This window comes from Carettochelys insculpta, chromosome 5, assembly GCF_033958435.1.
Source record: "Carettochelys insculpta isolate YL-2023 chromosome 5, ASM3395843v1, whole genome shotgun sequence".
In the NCBI taxonomy this organism is placed as follows: domain Eukaryota; kingdom Metazoa; phylum Chordata; order Testudines; family Carettochelyidae; genus Carettochelys; species Carettochelys insculpta.
This window is the reverse complement of record NC_134141.1, coordinates 80037691-80056295: the sequence shown is the minus strand read 5'-3', so window position 1 is coordinate 80056295 and position 18605 is coordinate 80037691. Positions and strand designations below refer to the sequence as shown.

General features: G+C 38.5%; 1 protein-coding gene across 1 annotated transcript in view; it reads right to left on the bottom strand.

The window, feature by feature from the left end:
- EDIL3 (EGF like repeats and discoidin domains 3) overlaps positions 1-18605 on the bottom strand; it is a 404956-nt gene that overhangs the window by 38251 nt on the left and 348100 nt on the right. The gene's annotated exons all lie outside the window — the stretch shown is intronic.

Genomic DNA, 18605 nt, shown 5'->3' with positions numbered 1-18605 from the left:
TTGGGTCATGGCATGTAGTGGATCAGCCAGGACAGAATAAGGAGGGGTATGCGCTAATGAACCCAAGTGAGCAGCTCAGTAGATGGAATGAGAGCCACTGAACTGTCCTGCCTACATGGAACCTCCAGAGTTATCAGCTGCAAATATACCTTGGCAAATTAACAGCAGCAGACCTACAAAAGAAGAACTAAGAAAAACCTTTGCCCATCTGAAAAGCATAAATGCCCCTGGCCCAGACAACATCCCCTCAGAAGCAATCAAGGCAGATAGTGAGACATGAGGCAACAGGATGTATAATCTATTCGGGAAAATTTGGGACACTTAGGTGATCCCACAAGACTGGAAACATGGCTATCTCACCAATCTTTCAAAGAAAGGCAACCTGAAGGAATACAAGAACTGGAGGAGCATCATGTTACTGCCTGTTCCAGGAAAAGTGTTCAATAAGATTCTCTTGGAAAGACTGAAGACAGAAATTGACAGATAGTTCAGAGAAGAACAGAGTGGCTTCAGAAGCAAGAGATCTTGTACTGATCAAACAAAAACTTGTAGAGTGATCATAAAACAGCCACTTGAGTGGAACTCCATGCCCCCATGCATAATCTCCATAAACATCAAAAAACCTTCAACAGGATAAGAATAAAAATGGATGTATTTGGGTTGGTATTCAGAGCATTGTCTACTGTCATGTAAATATCCGTGGCAGGCAGCTATGCCATCATTGTGAAGATGCTGGTGCACAGGGAAGTGACACCGAGGGCTGCAAGAATGAAGCTCTCCCAGCACTGCATGTAAACCACATAAACATGGGGAGTAGCTAACAGGTCTCAGAGCTCAGCTGCATACAGTACGTACAGTAGTAAGTGTTCAAAGGCTCAGACCAAATAATTGTACTAGAAAGGGGATTAAGCAATATGAATACTTTTGAACTGAAAAACCTTGAGGAAATCTAGGTTGAAATAAATGTCCTGCATAGTCACAGCTTGGGGTAGGGATTCCAGGATCATACTCTGGGTGTTAGATATTTAAAAAAACAAAAACAAACAAAAAAAACCCCTAACTTTTCCTCCTGTAGGAAGATGGGCATGGCTCTCCTTAAGCCTCTAGTACACTGTGCTCTATGCTTGATTTCTATTGCTTGCCTTTCTTTTAAATTCCTCTTCAAGTAATTCCTATTCAGCCAGTGAGAGGGGAACCTTGCCCTGTATAATGACGGTGACACTTTTTCTAGGTATGGAGAGCCCTAACACAATTCTCATTTGCTATGTCTACACTAGAGGGCTTTGTGGACAAAATGGTGTTTTGTCAACATAATCTGGGGAGCACCCAGATTCCCAAGGTGTTCTGTCAAAAGTAAATTAACAGAATGCAGTACCTTTGTCAACAGTCTCATCCCACTCCCCACGAGGCATAACTCCTCTGTTGACAAAGCTCTGTCAACAGAAAGATGGTCTGGATATTCCAGGGGAGGGCCCTCTGTGGACAGACAGGAGTTCTGGGACACTGGGCAGTCCTGTCTGCTGTGATCCTGGTTGGCCATTTTGTACAGAAAGCTACTGGGCAGTCTGGCAATTTGGATGTAACCTGTCGGCAGAAGTTTTGTCGGAACAAATCGCTGTAATATAGCCATAGCCAAGAAGATGATGGAAGTATCTGGCATGTATGCAGAACTGATGCATTTCTGGGTGTCACAGATCTGTGATAATAGTAAGAAGGACAGCTGGATAGGAGCAGCAGTCCCATATCTCAACTGGAATAGGTGCTGACTCTCTTTAATAATAAAATAATAGTAATAATTTATATTTAATTAATCACTTCAAAATACTGGGGATTTGTTTTGCTCATTCCACTATACATGAATTTAGCCAAAAAGTCTGGGTTATCTACTCCTGAAGGAATCAACAACGTATGAAACTATATTAATCCTCAGTATCTCCAGTTCACCAAAAATAGGCACACAACCACTTTGGAATGTACTAAATTTGCTGGTCTTGGCTCTCAAGTGTGATGTCTTCACTATATAATCTGCAAAAGAGCCTCATTCCTGCAGATGTTTCCATGTGTGCTTAACTTTGCCTGGAGTGGGACTACTCATGTGTGGAAAACTAAACATTGAAATATGTATTTAGAAGATTAGCAATTAACTCACTACACCAAAATATTATGATTTGGACAACTGCCATTAAAAAAGTAGGCAAAAATCACATCCCTCTATTTTCCTGGCACTTGTAGAGTTCTTGAAGCCTTGTTGACTGAGGTGATGGTAAAAAATATTTTGAAGAAGAAATCTGGCTGGATTTTGATTGAGCTAAAGCCAATCATAGCCTTTCCCAAGGCACAATTTAGAGAGACATTTTAGTTGAAATGATGTAAAATGGCTACTGCCAGCAGGAGGGAGAGGAAGCCTGCAGAGACTTTCTTGTTGGCTAAAACCTAGGAAAGCACGGCAACATGACATAAACTGGCATAGTAACAAGGAAGGTAACACATTTCTACTGCTTTCTGATGTAGCTTACAGGGAACACTGGCTATTTCATGGCTCTTTGTATTTCTTTGGAGGTAAACGCAGTTGTGATCAGATCTGGACACAACAAAATTTGGCCATGTAAGCAAACAAACCAAGACAAAAGCATATCTAGAAGTGAGCTGGAGAGATTAAAATAGGAACTATCGGAAACAAGGGACAAGTGGTACTAAAAAGAAAGTCCTCCACCCATGGAGCAGAAATAAACAGCAGTTATAAAATGGGGAGTATGGAAGCAGATATAACCAAGCAGTCACACCCATAATTTAAAGGAAGTTTATTTTCCAGGTAAGGTCAATACCACAGACTCTCATTTGTTTTTACATTGTACTGTTAGCTGCCCAAACTAGCAGTTTAATCTGTTTAACGCCAACTTTTGTAACCATTTTAACCTCCTGTTTGGTACATTACTTCTAAAAAGCCCACCACCATAAAGTCTTAGCTCAGACTTGGATGTAATCACATCCTCCCGCTTTAATGCATACACCAGAGACTTGTCAAATAGGACCAAAAAGAGATTAAAAATATAAGATTAAATCTAATAGTTTAGAAAACAGAGTGAACTACTTTAAGTAGGCAGTCATTTATGACAAACCTGGCTGCTTTTGGATTCGGTGATATTAACCTGTATGTTGGTTAATCAAATTTCTGTAAATTAGTCACATAAAATTAGTGAGCATGTATATTTGACTAGTTTTATAATGTTGCTTCTCTTTTGAAGGAAAAACTTTGGATGAATATTGCTTTTGTATATTTATATTGTATAATGCATTGTTGTTTCAGAGCAACCAGATGCCATTGAGTTTGTGATTGCATAAACATGAATGAGCCTTACCTCACTGACACCTTTCAGGCTGTTGGGCTAGCAGCAGTAATAAAGAGCCCTTACAATGACTGACTTCAGTGTCACGGAAATCTTCATCGCTGCTTGCAGGCTAATATTATCTACACACTTTTTATAGCAATAATATTGCCATGGCCGTTATTATACAAATGCAGTAACTTCATTCTACTTTCAATAACAGAGAAAAGATAACAATCTTGATCTAGGTGTCTGTATTTAGACCTGTGATTTTTGTAACTATAGCAGAAGGTAGAAAGCACAGGCAAGTAGAACCCACTGTTATACAAATGTCAAGTATGTGTCTGGAAAAAGAGAAGACCAAACAACACCATACCAGGACAGGGCAGCCTATGCAGATTAAAGGTATGGCATATGGACTGGCTTATCAGCATGTAGTGACCTATGAAGAAACAGAGACAGATGGGTAACATCTCACAATAGATTCTAATTCTCTGGCTCATATATGCTTTGGTGAACAATGATTAGGAGTCTGTACTAAGCATCTACATGACTTAGATGAATGCAAAAGGTGCAATGGCATGTGATGCCGTTAGGGAGCATAGGTGACAAAGACACACATTTACAACTTTTATTATCCCTGCAAGAATGTAGCATGTATGAAAAATGTATATATTAAAAAGTTTACATTAAGGTAATGTACAATCACACCAGAGTATTACCTCAGCACCTGCCTGTCTTCCTCAGCCAGGAGAATTCTGGGGATTTGTTTGTTTTTTAAACAAAATTTCACATAACTGCACTTTGGCAGCTTCATTGTTTTGCTACAAATATATCCCTAGACTACCTGTGGCTTGCTGTATTTAACACAACGGAAGTGAGAAGATCAAGATATAAAATATTGAAACATCATAGGAAACTTTCATTCAAAGATTTAGGTGTGGTAAGGGGAAATATAACCTTGTGGTTTACAACTACAAATTAAAAATAAAAGTCTAAGAATTTGACAGATAAGTCCACTTTAAATTATACTAATTTTTTTTAGGTATATAATTCTAGCATCACTCCTACCTGCATAATAGGATAAGTGGAGATGCTCTTGTATTGCTAAATGTTACACAAAATATCCAGCCAGTGAATCTGGGCATGATCCAAAATATCAATTATTTTAACAACCAGAAATAAATGGCACTTCATCACTGCTGCTCACTGCTCACCAGGTATTGCAATTTATCCATAACAGTTGAAGAAGATCAGTAATAGCCAGAATCACTGTGAACTGCCAGAAAGAAATCTAAATTTTGTTAATTTAATTCCGCAGCCACTAAGAGACAAGATCCATTTTTCACAAAGCTAGATCATGATCTTAACAAGAATGAAGACTCCCTTTGCCGTACAGGCAAAAAATAAGTTTAGCTGACAGCATGTGAATTTCTCACTTATCCATTCTAAAGAAACTGCAGACACTAACAGATCTAACCAGCACTCATCCCATCATCAATTACTCCAAGTAATACACTGTACGGGTCACACCCTTGGCTTTTGTGGGTGCAGATGAGGATACGGTGAGGTTTATGGAAAAAAAACAAAGTGAAGCGAGCAACTAATTCCTGATGTTAATTAACATGCATGATGGCCAGAATAGGCAAACTAATTTTTAAGAGTGAAAAATCCCAATGAAATCCTGCATTGATGTAAAGTCAGAGGAGGCTTTTTTATCCTTGTGAAAACTGAAGCACTGGCTGAATGAATAAAGCTATGCTGTAGCTCACTTGATTGCACCCATGTTTTTGAAGTAAGTATTAGGTCTGATTTCTGTGGTATCTTTAATCCAATATTATGTTCTAAAGGATTCATTATCGTTTTAATGTTGTATTTCTGGTACTGACAATTACAGCTCTCCCAAAGCATCAGAATTTAACAATAGTATCTGTTTGTAGTATGCTAGCTTGGCTTTATAGATTTGTGTAATCACATTTTGAAAAGTCCTTACAATTTTTGCCAATAAATATTCAGAAAAAATGGACTTGGCAAATTATGGATCCCCCATTTCCCTACCACATGACTTGACTAACGTGTTCTGAGAGTGTTCGGACTCTTAAATTTGTGGAACCAGCCTTGTTAGCAGCAGACTTTTGTGTTTATTCTCCAGCTGAACAATATTTTCACACAGGTATAAGAATATAATTTAAATTTACTAATCAAGCAACACGTAACTGAAATTTATCACACGGTTAAAGAAATACTTTTAAAAATCCAAATGGTAAAGTAAAGCAACACAGTCACCGAGAAGTAAATGTAAGTCACTGTAAAATCAGGATTTCACTAAAACCTAAACATTACCTAAATTTTGATGCTAAATGTTTTAGTAAAATATATCTGTATGAAAAATGCAAACACAGATATGCTGTTCACGCTCTATGGACTTTTCAAATTCAGATGGTTGTGAAGTAAGTTGGCTTTTTCATCGTTAAAGCCACAGTCACTGGTGAAACCAGTCACTCCCTGTTCTTACAAATCAATGTTTGTTTTCATGTGCAGGGCACTTGTAGGAACAAGAACGAAATCATATGTAAGTAAAAATCGTTTTGCAGTTTAGCTTCAGAGGCAGGAAATAATTTTCAGGATGGTATGAAGAAGGTACCTTGTATTTAACTGGAGTGTCTGTATGAGTAAGAACTACTCATTTAAGTAAGGGTTGTAGAACCAGACATTGAATTCCTTACAGACAATTTCTTACTCCACTTATCAAATTACACACAACTCTGTTTGGGTGGGCTTCTATTATCTCTACAAAATACAAAAACTTTCAAGTAGGCAGTGTTTATCTTGGATAAACATTGCCAGGTACTCCACAGAAAAGATAGGAAGCAAAGGGTAAGACTAAATAGTGGTTTTTATCTTGGATATTAAATGTTCTGTAAAAAGTATTTTATTTATTTTATTTATTTTAATCATATACTACTAGTACTGGAAGGAACCTGAACACATCATCAAGTCCAGTCCCCTGCCCTTAAGTCAGGACCAAGCAACATCTATCTCATCCCTAGATATTTCTCCAACCTGTGCTTACATACCTCCATTGACAGAAATTCCACCACCATCCTAGGCAATTTAATAAACTTCTTAATTCAAAACAGTATTTAATATGCTTATAAATTCCTTTATACTGTAACAAGGCAATTTAATAAACTAGTTAACTGCAATTTCTGAGCTGCACAAATCCTTCCATATAGCTACTGCACTCTGTGGGCAACATCATACTCAACTTTGTGTCATGACATAATTGATTAACAAAATAATAGAACTCTCCTCAGACTATTTTAATCTTGTGCACTTACTGGTGAACATTATACATAATTCTGTGCGGAGGCAAGATCTGAGCTTTCAAAGTAATGTCTGGGTGACAATGTTGGCATTAGCTTGTCTCATTAAGCACTTTCTCTCTCATACATGGGTTCCGCTGCTCACTGACACTATGTAAAGTGACAAATTATTATATTACCTAACCAAAAACCCTATGAAATCTCTAGTCTGATGTTTAAGATTACATTGCTATTGCAGTGTAATGCTCAAATTAAATTTACATCTTTTTGTAGGACTGATGAGCATATTACATTTGAATAATTAATTTTAATGTTTCCATTTATATCTTCCTGTATTAAAGTTTAAATTGATTATAGGTTTTAATGTAAGGAAGAGAATCTAATTCCCAGAAGTTAGAACTTATTTCAATCAAAACAATATGTAAGGGCTCAGGTATGCTGAAAGCACTCCCATGACTGTTGTAAATTGATTATTCACCATTTCTGACACCCTGAGTGACTGACTATGATAGAAGACAGACATTTTTATAACTGAATTTACTTTAGAGTTATATTTCACTTGACAGGATACCATGCAGAGTCTATTGATCTGTTCTTGTTTTCTTCCAGAACGCCATTGCACAATTTGTCAAGTTGATTTTTTCAGAGGGTCAGGTTCACATTAATATTATATTTATTTATATTTATTATTATTTTTCAGAAAAAAATTTACGCCAGATGTTTCTGCTACTGTCAGGACCACTTCTTGAGCAAAACACAGCCACTTTTAACAGGCAATGGAATAAAACAAATTAAAAAAATGATAGTGGAAGAAGACATGTCAACAGAGAAGAGAAGAAAAAACGCATGTTGTGGTATGTTATCATGAGTCTGGCAGGCATACAGAATGACCACTTTACTCAGATGTCTCCAAAAGAATGCCAACAAAATCCTTTATGATAGGTCACACCATCCTTTTAATATATGTGATATAACAAAAAGGAAAAAAACACTAGTTTAGAGAGTAGGGTTGTTTTTGTTTTTATTACTTTTTTTTTGTATTATTCCTGTACATCTAGGATGTCTTAGTGCAGGATTGAGAAAAGTGGAGTGGGGGCCCTCAGGATGCGTGTGTGACATTTTGTAAGGGGGTGGAGCACAGCATGATTGGCTGCTGGGTTTCAGGCTCATCCAGCTCATTAAAAATATTGAAATACATTGCTGTTTTTAATCTGTGTGTATTCACATTTATATAACAATTTTAATAAAGATTTTTTGTTCTACAGACTTATTGTCTTATACGTGATGAAAGGTTTTTTTTTCATATGCACTTAACCCAAATTTCAGTCAGCTTGGGTTACATTAGACAGGTTGGGGGGCCCTGCTAAGTGCAGGGACGAGCAGTGGGGCTCATCATAAAAAGTTCACTCACCTTTCTTCGCTCATCATAAAAAGTTTGCTCATTTCTCTGTGTCAGACAGCAGCTCAGCTGACCTCATGGCACTAAGCCATGAGGTCAGCTGAGCTGCTGTCTGACACAGAGAAATGTAAACATTTTAGTATCCTGGACAATGGTATGAAACAGCTTTCCTCAACTTATAATGCTATCACTTTAAGGTTCATATCCTAAGAACCTTCCAGACTGGAAATGGTCACCATATTCTGTTGATAAGACAGGCTTCCCAACTTCATTCAAATGAAATAAATCTCAAATTCATAGCCATGATACATGCCAAACATGAGATAAAAGATCCTGGTCTGTATCTGACCAGTCAGATGATTTAGATCAGGAAAATTTTGAGGGCAGTGAGAAGAATAAGCAATGTGATGATATAGGTTTATAAAAAACAAACAAACAACTATCAACAGATAAGCAGTTAGCCATTTTAAAGTTAGTCTAAAATTTGCACAGATAGAAGCAGTCCTTCCAGTGATGATGGATTTGAGGGCAGAAAACAGGCATAATTATTGTGGAACAGGATAAATACATCAGAGGCTGGGATCGGTTGGAGTAGGACTCTGAGGCCTGCTACTGGAGGCCTCACTGTCCTGCCTCATCCCACCCTAGAAAAAGGCAGTGGCAGGGTCCTCCAAGCTGCCTGAAGTATCTGTGCGGAATGAAGAGACATCAGGGCTCAGCGGGCAAGTGTGAAAAGAATTGCAGGTCCAGAGTCAGGGCAGTTGCTCTCTGGAGCCAGAGGAATGAATTAATATTCCTGACTGGTGAAGGTCCTCTGAACTTGAAACAAAGCAGTTGCTGACAGAGACTGGCGACAGTGACAGGGAACCTTGGCTGGCTGCTGGGAGTCCACAAGGACAAGGCCCTGAGGTAAGGGGAAAAAACATCTTGGGTTGCATGGACGTACTCTAAGGAATCATAGCAGCAATGCAACTGAGGTAAAATGACATGGCGGATGGCTGCTATCTATAGTGTTCCTGTGCTGGGACTTGAATTAGCCAGAGGCTCTTCATCCTCAGCCCCACATTAGCCGATGGAGAGGTGGCTTGGATTTATGGCTTCCCAGAAGGGGAAGTGACAGTTTTAGTGGTCTAGCATGTGTCTGAGTGCCGTGCAAGATCATAGCCCTGATCCACCTAATTGGGGCCAAGAGCGTATAATGTATTTGATCTATAAACAAATTAAATTAATAACATTTTAGTTTATATTCTTACTTCATTAAAACTCTGTGGAGAGGGAGAGAGACATTGTTAGGACTTCATTTTAGTTATGGCAGTTTAGGGGTGTCTAGTGGGCTACAGAAAGGGAAGATACATCTCTGTTCTATATAAGAACATCATAATGGCCATCCTGGGTCAGACCAATAGTCCATCTACCCCAGTATTCTGTCTTCCAATGGTGGCTAATACCAGGTGCTTCGGAAGGGACGATCATCAAGTGATCCAGCTTTTGTCACCCATTCCCAGCTTTTGTCACTAGTAGTCACTGATGATCATATCCTCTTGAACTTACGCTGTTCTTATTAGAACTCTGTTATAGTTTGAGCCACTACCTGGCAAAGAGTTCCACAGGCTGATCATAAAAAAAAAAAAAAAAAAAAGTTGTTTGCTTTTAAATCTGCTACCTATAAATTTCACTGAGTGATCTTTTTGTGTTACGTTAATGAAGGAGTAAATAACATTTTCTTATTTAATTTTTCCACAACTTCATGATTTTATAGAACTCTGACATGTCCCTCCACCTTTCAGTCATCTCTTTTCCAAGCTGAAAAGTCCCAATCTTTTTAATCTGTCCTCATATGAAAGTTGTGCCTTACACCTATCATTTCAGTTCTCCTTCTCTGTACCTTTTCCAAATCCAATCTCTTTCTCTTTCGCTCTCTCTCTCTCTCACACTTTTTTTAAGATGGGGAAACTAGAAAGCAGTATTCAAGATGTGGGCATACCACGACTTTATATAGAGGCAACATGACATTTTCTGTCTTATTATCTTTTCCCTTCCTAACCATGCCCGCTATTCCGTTCGGTTTTTAGATTGCAACTGCACATTGAACAGATATTTTGAGGGAACTATTTACAATGATTCCAAGATCTCTTCCTTGGGATGTAATTTAAATCCCAACATTTTGTATGTATATTTGGGATTGTATCTGTCCATAGCAATTAATTTGCATTTATCAACAATGAATTCCATCTGCCATTGTGTTGCCCAATCATGCAGTTTTGTGAGGTCCCCTCTTTGCAGTCTTTTGCAGATTTGGACTTTATTATTTTGAGTAATTTTGTATCATCTGCAATTTTTCTACCTCATGGTTTACTCCATTTTCATGATCATTTATGAGTAAGTTGAAAAGCAGTGGTCCTAATACAGACCCCTGGAACAAACCACTATTTAGTCCTACCCTTTGCTTCCTATGTTTTCTGTGGAGTACCTGGCAATGTTTTCACGATCATTTAACCATCATTTAATTACTTGAATGACAGGGCTTTGCTGTCTTAAATCATCCTGCCTCCCTCTGTTTTTCAACAATCTTCCAGCCCCAAGGGCAAAGCTGGGAGCAGCACAAGCTCTGTTGCAGTTAAGAGCTGCATATTCTAGCCAGGTGCACAGTGAGGGCATAAACAGGGGCATTGCCCTGGGGTCCAGCATTTCAAAGGCACTTGGAGCTCCAGCAACCGCTGCTTCCAAAGCAGCAGTGATGACTGGAGCTGTGGGACCCTTTGAAGTGCTGTTGGCCCAGCTGCATCTGGGGTGGAGCATGTGGTTTAAGACGACTTCAGATACGAATTTCAGGGATCCAGATTTCGGGGGAGGGGAGGGATGACTACAGACCCTCCACCCCCAAATGGCTCCCCTTGCATATAGCACCACAGAGTGGGCTTCAGCGCTTTGCAGGACTGGTTTTAGAAAGTTTGTGTGCACCGTATATAACATAGTACCAATGTAGAATACTTTGAAGTTCTAAGACCAACCTTGGAGCACCATAATACACGTGGCACAAAGTAGAGACAACAAAATAATACTCAGATGAAGGAATACATGAAGAGGCTTTATTCCTATCCCTGTACATACTGTATCAAGCCTCTGCAGTGCAGTTTTGAAGATATTAAAAAGGAGTCCACAGCTCATTTGCAACTATGCCTTTGGAGAGATAAATGGTTATATTTTCAGCACTTCTTAATTCAAAACAGTATTTAATATGCTATAAATTCCTTTATACTGTAACAAGGTAATCCACAAAGGTGGTCTGAAATGTGCCCTTTCTAGGGTTCAGAAATATTAACACTCTTGACTTTTTAGATGCATTTTCCATTACTTAGTTATACATGAAAATAATTGTAAAACTATTTTTTCTGCTTAATTATACAACAAAAGAAGGCCCTGTGTTTAAATAGGATTAATGTTTCTACTTACACATAAGATCTGAAAGAATCACTGCAAACAACAAACGTAATGTTTCGTTACAAATAGAGGGTAATTAAACAGGCATTTCTTGTCATTTACAGAAATAACATTGAAAAAACTTATTGATTTTGTACTCCCTCATGTCAGATTATTTTTTTAAAAAAAGAAACAACTCTGTTGAGAAAAAAACAGAAACTGTATATGGTGAAAGAAATGTTCGTGAATGTATATATTCCAAGAAAGGGCTTAGATTATTTTAAAAATAAACCACTTTAAGTGTAGACTCCATGAATCTATGAAGACTACACCTTAAATGTAGACTCTGCTGCATCCCAAAGGGTAAATATGACTGAAGATTATAGCGTCAATCTGTAAAATATATATATATTCACATGCTTAAATTTATGCACATTGAACAGTCATTTGTTGGCTACTCACTTTTAAGCACAGAGGTAGTGAGCCTTTGGGTGATCAATGATAAGTGAACTTGATCTGTCATTTTACAGTATAAGTCCCATTAAAACCAAGTGCTTTTGAACAAGACTCGGATAAATGAAAAAATCTTTATTAGCAGTACTTTTCACTGTCTATTGTTATTTCTTTCTAAAATGCTCTTTACCTCTCCCATCTACCGAAGTTAGATTTTTAAAAAAAAATAATCGGTATGGCTTACTTGCATCCAAAGTTTTCAAAATGCAGGCCAGAGACCTCACTAGATTGTTAATACTGATTTCAAGAACTCTGAATTCTGGAGGAGTTGCAGAAGCCTATTGTTATACCAATGTTTTAAAAGAGTAAACAGGATGACCCAGGAAATTACAAGTTTGGCTGCCTGACATCAATCCTGAGTGAAATAATGACACAGCTAAAATGGGACTTGATTAGTGAAAAATTAAATGAGGATAACATAATTAATGCAAATCAACACCTTATAGAACAGAGATTGCCATGTTCATTTGATATTTTGGAAATGTGATTAAAAATTTGGTTGATAAATGGTGTTCATGTAACATACTTAGACTTTTATATTTGACTTGATACAGCATAACATTTTGAATAAAAACCTAGGATATGCAAAATTAACATGGCACATGTAAATGGATTAAAACTGGCTGACACATCTTAAAATGTAATTCTAAATGACAAATCATCACTAAAAACATACTTTCCATGGGGACTGATCCTTTGTCCTATATTATTTAATGTTTTTTAGTGACTTTGAAGAAAATGTAAAATCTTCACTGATAAAGTCTGCCGATGATCTGAAGATTGGTGGAATGGTAAATAATGAAGAAGAAAGTAATTTAAAACAAGCAGCCTGGTAATCTGGGTGCAAGCAAATAATGTGTTTTAATAAAGTGTGTTTTTGTCTTGTGAAATTATGAACTAACACTGAGGAAGAACTTAGATCAGCTGATATATAGACAATACTGTATAACAAATAACAAGGAGTCCTGTAGCACCTTAAAAGCCTAAGAAATCTATTAGGAATGAGCTTTCATGGCGATAAGACCCACTTCCTCAGATTTCGGAATAGACAGTTAGAATCCAGTGTTTCTATAGTGAGGGGACAGAGGAACGAAAGAGGGGAAAGGGGGTTACCTGTCACTAACAGGACCATTAGTGAAGAAAATTAAGTAGGAAGTGTGCCATTCCTGCAAACATCAAGGTGGAAAAATTGCCCTTCTAATGTGTAAGATAGTTCAGATCTCTGTTAAGACTTAATTTAAAAGTGCTAAATTTACAAATTAATTTACAATCAGATGCCTCCCTCTATAACCTTGTGCTAAAATTATTTAAGGTGCTACAGGCTGCTTGTTATTTATGAAACATGGTTATTCCTCTGAGAATATTGTACAAGTTAGAGGAGCTAAGGAGAGATAGCAAGATTCAACAGCAAAGATATTAAGCTAGAGCAGAGAAGGTCAGTTCCAAGTTTTGAGGCTGGCTTGGTGTTTGACCTCTGCCAAGTTGCTTCATCTCTCCATGTGTTTGTTTCCCCACTGACCTACGGTCTTATGTAGGATGTAGCATTTCAACTGTATTGAACTATGCATTTGTACAGTGCTCAGCATAGTGAAATTTTAGTATCAACTGGAGCTCAGATGCTGCCATGATAATAATAAATAGTTTTATTAAAACACAGCTAACTGCAATTTTACAGTGATACTGCAGGGAGAGAGCAGAAAGGAATAAGAAGCATATTTTATCTTCCATCTCCCTCTAATAAATTTTGACCACTCTCCCTTTTTATCAGAAAGGAAACAAAATATAGTCTTGTTGTTCTAAAGGGACAAAAACTGGGGCTAATAACTGTGCTTCTGTCAGTTTATAAATCAATAGTGAAAAATCAGTGAAGTGTCTGACTATTACCCAATTGTGTGCAGTTTGAAATAATGAAAAACACACCAGACTTCACATTAAATTCTGTGTGCCATTGCACAAAGTGCTGTTATTATTAAACAATTGTGAAGATTTATAGCAAATACTCCTCAGCAACAAACACTTCAGAGTTAAAGCCTATGCACATCAACTTTCAGAACAAATGGACAGCTTCAGTTAATGCTCCCCATTTCTTTTTATCAGAATTGAAAACCATTATTGCAATGGAAAATTTATCATTATTCTATTTTCTTTATCTACAAGGCAATGATACAGAGAGCAGAACTGTAACCAAGTAAAGGAATTGACAGTTCTTTCCTGCAACTCTTTAAAACAAACAGTGAGACAGATTCACCCACCCAGGAAAGTTCTCTGATATTTATAAACAAAGCTGAATGTGTTATGTTTAAGTAGTAGCAAATTAAGTCATATTTTTCTAAAAAAGCCTCTAAAACAAAGAACTGGAAATGTCGTTCACCAAGTACAGTATAGGAGATCATGCAATGAACTGCTATATCTATCAATACAGTTGCTCTGCTGTTCAAATGAACATTCTTTCTGACTTGTCTATCAAACCTAACATTATAAAAAAACGTAGAATCCCAGGAAGCAATCAAACTTTCACCTGCTGCTGTTGTGCATTTCATGGACGCCTAGAAACAATTTTTGCAATGTGAAGTTTTTGGAAGGCTTTGCCCCAGCTGTGTTTCTAATATGCTCAATGAAAGTCAATATAAAATCAGTGACTTTACTGAGGTCCTGGACTTTACTGCCTAAATACAAGATTAGAAAACTAATATAAACACAGATTTTTATGCTACCTTATTTAAATTGTCATAACTTTCAATTGTCGCCATAAACATTTCTATGAAATGAACTGTGAAATAAAGCTTTGCAGCGTCAAAAGCAATTCTGGAAAGTGAAAGCTGCAATGTACAGTGTAGCAGTAGCATGGGGAATGAAATGATATGCATGAAACAATAGGCTAGAGAGCAGCCTTAGGAATGGATACCCAGTGCATTGCCCAAGCGATGTCCTAGGATGCAAAGGAGTGTATTTTGTAACTGTATAGTATAGTACAGCAAAAGCAAGGCAACATGCTTTACAGGGGAAACAGAAAACTGACAGATACCATGGGGCAGATACAGACAGACAGATATAGATCTATATAGTTACAGATGTGTAAATTTGTGATTAGTTTATATTAGGTTTTTTTATTTACATGTGACTTTTTTTTTTAAAGTGGAGAGAGATGTAGCTCTAACGAATAAATTCAGCAAGTAAAATCCTGGTCATATGACAGAGGAATTAATGTTTTGTAACCTTGACCTATTCAGGTGAATTGGAGCCAAGAAATAAACATTAGTCCCTTAAGAGCACAGCCGTGTATAAGAGCCTTTAACTCAAGGAAGGCATTGCAAAAATACAAAAAGAATAGCCCCACTAAAAGTGAAACCAATCCCACTTAATTAAAATATATTATTTTCAACTAGCAGTGTTCTCTTTAGTCTAAATCTTTTCTTTGTCCTTCCACAAATTTTTTCCTCTTCTTTGAGATGCCTTCTTGGTTGTCCATTTGTACAATTTAATAAAAACTAATACACATTACATAGCACACAGTGATTACCTTTTCTATTAAAAGGAGAGAAATTATTACAAAAATATTTTAAAAATCCCCAGCTACTTGTGATTCTCATAGAATCAGGGGTTGATCCAAAAATGAGAGTTCATCTTCGTGTCTTTTTTGGCCAAGCATGAGGAGAGCAAAGAAATTAAAACTATTTAAATTAAAAAGAGAAATGCATGTCAGAGACATAATAATGGTCTGGCAGCACAAACCGTCTCACAATCTCCCCATATGGGCGCACATACACAATGACCAGAGTATTACGCTGCAGATGTTTTCGAGACCAATGAGCTAATGGGTGAGATCTGCTGTCAGAAATGTAAAGCCTGAACAAACACCTGAGGCGACTTCACTTGCAGAGTAAAAGGAATCTTCAAATCACAGTAAAAATAAAATAAAGAAGACTGCCCCAAATTCTTCCTGGGATTCAAGAAGAAATATCTGAAAGAAAGGTCCTTCTTTCCTTACCACCTGCTCCTCCACTCTCTGAAAGCCCATCAGCTTCACAGTCCTGGTTGTCAAGGAATTAATTATAGTCATCTCCTTGAGAACGGGTGAGTAAGTGAAACTTAGTGCAATATTGAAAAACCTTCTTATGCTTCCCAAACTTGCAGACCTCTTATCTTTTCTGAGTTTGAAAACTACTGTAATATCATGGCCACTCTGCTCTGATATCAGGCACACAAAGTAAACATAAGGGACACTAAGAAAACCTTCCAGGAATACTCGTATCAGTTGGCCTCCAGATCCCTGAGCAATGTGATCAAGATGACTGTACAAAACGTAAGGAATCCTGTAAAGTACCCTGTCCAGTTGGCTTCTCCCTTTCTATCTAAACTGGAAGCTGCTACATCTACTTCCCATAATTGAATGTAGCTGGGTAACAAAAGATCTAGAGAGATCATCAGAAGCAATGTTCATAAACCTTATCCATCCCACATGAAAAACTCTGAGGAACAATGGCAATACCTCCTACCTCATTGTATCAACCAATAGCTTCCAACACCAACACTTCAATTCTCCCCAAAACAATACAGTAAGACTCACTCACCCACCCACCATACATCCCCTCTATTCCTTAAATTGTTCCCGCCATATATTTCCTCCATTATGCATCTTGTAGACTAAAAATGAAGAAGTGTTGCAGAAACATCCTCCAACAAATGACAAGATATAGAATCATGGGACTGGAGGGGGCCTCAAGAGGTCATCTAGTCCAGTCTCCCACACTCATGGAAAGACTTGGTGTTATCTAGACCATCCCTGACAAGAGTTTGTCTACCTTGCTCTTAAAAAATCTCCAATTATGGAGATTCCACAACCTCCTTAGGCAATTTTTTCCAGTGCTTAACCATCCTGATAGGAAGTTTTTCCTAATGGCCATTTAAGTCCATTGCCTCTTGTCGGCTACGTCTACACGTGCAGCCAACATCGAAATAGCTTATTTCGATGTTGCGACATCGAAATAGTCTATTTCGATGAATAACGTCTACACGTCCTCCAGGGCCGGCAACGTCGATGTCGATGCTCAGCCCAACATCGAAATAGGCGCAGCGAGGGAATGTCTACACGTCAAAGTAGCACACATCGAAATAGGGATGCCAGACACAGCTGCAGACAGGGTCACAGGGCGGACTCAACAGCCAGCTGCTCCCTTAAAGGGCCCCTCCCAGACACAGTTGCACTAAACAACACAAGATACACAGAGCTGACAACTGGTTGCAGACCCTGTGCCTGCAGCATAGATCCCCAGCTGCCGCAGAAGCAGCCAGAAGCCCTGGGCTAAGGGCTGCTGCCCACGGTGACCATAGAGCCCCGCAGGGGCTGGAGAGAGAGCATCTCTCAACCCCCCAGCTGATGGCCGCCATGGAGGACCCAGCAATTTCGACGTTGAGGGACGCGGATCGTCTACACGGTCCCTACTTCGACGTCGAAGTAGGGCGCTATTCCTATCTCCTCATGAGGTTAGCGACTTCGACGTCTCGCCGCTTAACGTCGAAGTTAACTTCGAAATAGCGCCCGTCGCGTCTACTTCGAAGTAGCGTGCACGTGTAGACACAGCTGTCCTGTCATTAGATGTCAAGAACAAGTCTGTTTCCCTGTAATAACCTAGAAAACAGGTAGGTCCCTTCAGGGATGCAACATGAAGGGAAGCTGAGGGGGCATGTCACCTCACAAATGCTGGGTGGCCCACGGGAGTAGTGGGGAAGGTGGCCTGGTGCTTGCATCAGGGGCTCAGGCCCCCACTCACCAGCAGCAGCTAGGATAAAAGAAGCAATGTGGCTCCGCTCCTCTGGATCTCAGCTGTGTCACTGGAGGGAGGGGCGGAACCAGCAGCAGGAAGCAGTCCTCTCTCAGTTTTCTCATTTCCAGGCTAAACAAACCCAATTCTTGCCTCATAGGTCATGTTTTCTAGACCTTTAATCATTTTTGTTGCTCTTTGGACTGTCTCCAAATTGTCCATGTCTTTTCTGAAATGCAGCACCCAGAACTGGACACAATATTCCAACTGAGGCTTAATCAGCACAGAGTAGAGCACAGGAATTACTTCTTGTGTCATGAACTGCTGAAGGCAATGAGGACTAATGGGGCGAAATAGGTTACCCAGAAGTCAGAATTTTCTCTCTTACACCAGCCTCCCCAAAATAACCAAATCGCTATATTTAGATGACACCATATCTGTTTGTCAGGCAAAGACAGTTTGCATTCCAGAGTGACTTCTTGTGAGGGTGTGCAGGAGAAAGAGCTAATTTAGATTGTAAAGGGTTTTGATTCTTCCTCTCCTGATGGTTCTCACTGAGGCTCAGTGGAGCTACACAAAAGGACTCATCTACTTTAATGATACATTATAACTAAACTTACAATTTCCACCAAATAGTTTTATATCTTAAAAGAAACCATCATAATGTGCTGTTTATGTACTCCAAGCCATCTTGAAGTCATATCATTTTCTCATTCTTTTAATTACTCGCACTGCTCTTAAACTAGCATTTTTCCTTATTCCAACTTTCAGCAGGTTTTCAAAGTAATCAGTGAAGAAAAAAATACACTTCCGATGCAACGAATCTACTTTAATTAAACACTGGTCTTTAATTTGAAAT